Source organism: Fukomys damarensis, unplaced genomic scaffold (assembly GCF_012274545.1).
Source record: "Fukomys damarensis isolate Sample0158 unplaced genomic scaffold, DMR_v1.0_HiC HiC_scaffold_27, whole genome shotgun sequence".
In the NCBI taxonomy this organism is placed as follows: Eukaryota; Metazoa; Chordata; class Mammalia; order Rodentia; family Bathyergidae; genus Fukomys; species Fukomys damarensis.
This window is the reverse complement of record NW_022900939.1, coordinates 4915235-4915985: the sequence shown is the minus strand read 5'-3', so window position 1 is coordinate 4915985 and position 751 is coordinate 4915235.

Sequence of the window (751 nt, the reverse complement as noted above, 5' to 3'; positions counted from 1 at the left end):
CTCTTTTTTAACAAGAAGGAATTCTCTCCCTGCAGCACAGTGACTGGATTTAATTCTACGTGGAATACATTGCAGTTGTAGACAGTATCTTTTGAAAGTAACTGGAAAGCAGAATGTAGCTGATGAGATCTTCATCAATGCAAATGTTGTTGTCGCGCAGGCCGGGAGCTCACGCGCACGCCGCCGGGTGATCGCAGACAGGCAGGTCTGTTGATGCTGTTTTAACAAGAAGGAATTCTCTCCCTGCAGCACAGTGACTGGATTTAATTCTACGTGGAATACATTGCAGTTGTAGACAGTATCTTTTGAAAGTAACTGGAAAGCAGAATGTAGCTGATGAGATCTTCATACCAATGCAAATGTCCTCTCAACACAGTTAACCTCAACCCTCACCACATGCATGCATGTGCACACACATATGCACACATGCAAAAATAGAAACACAAGAGAACAAAAGAACAAAATGCCTCTAAATCTCCCAAATCTCCCAAAGCAGTTTCAAGGGCTATCAACAAAGAGAGCATCAAACACCACCAGCTGAATTGTACAAAATGTTCAAAGAGGGAGCAAGGAAACTTGAATAGCTCAAGGACGTTATAACCAAGTAGATAATATAATTAATTGATCTATGTTTAACAAAATCAAGTAAAAAATTAGCAAAGCTAGCCACAACTGTTCAACACATGAATTAAGAATGTATTAAAGAATAAATGAAGCCAATAGTGCTTGAAATCTGGTGGAACAGATGCCC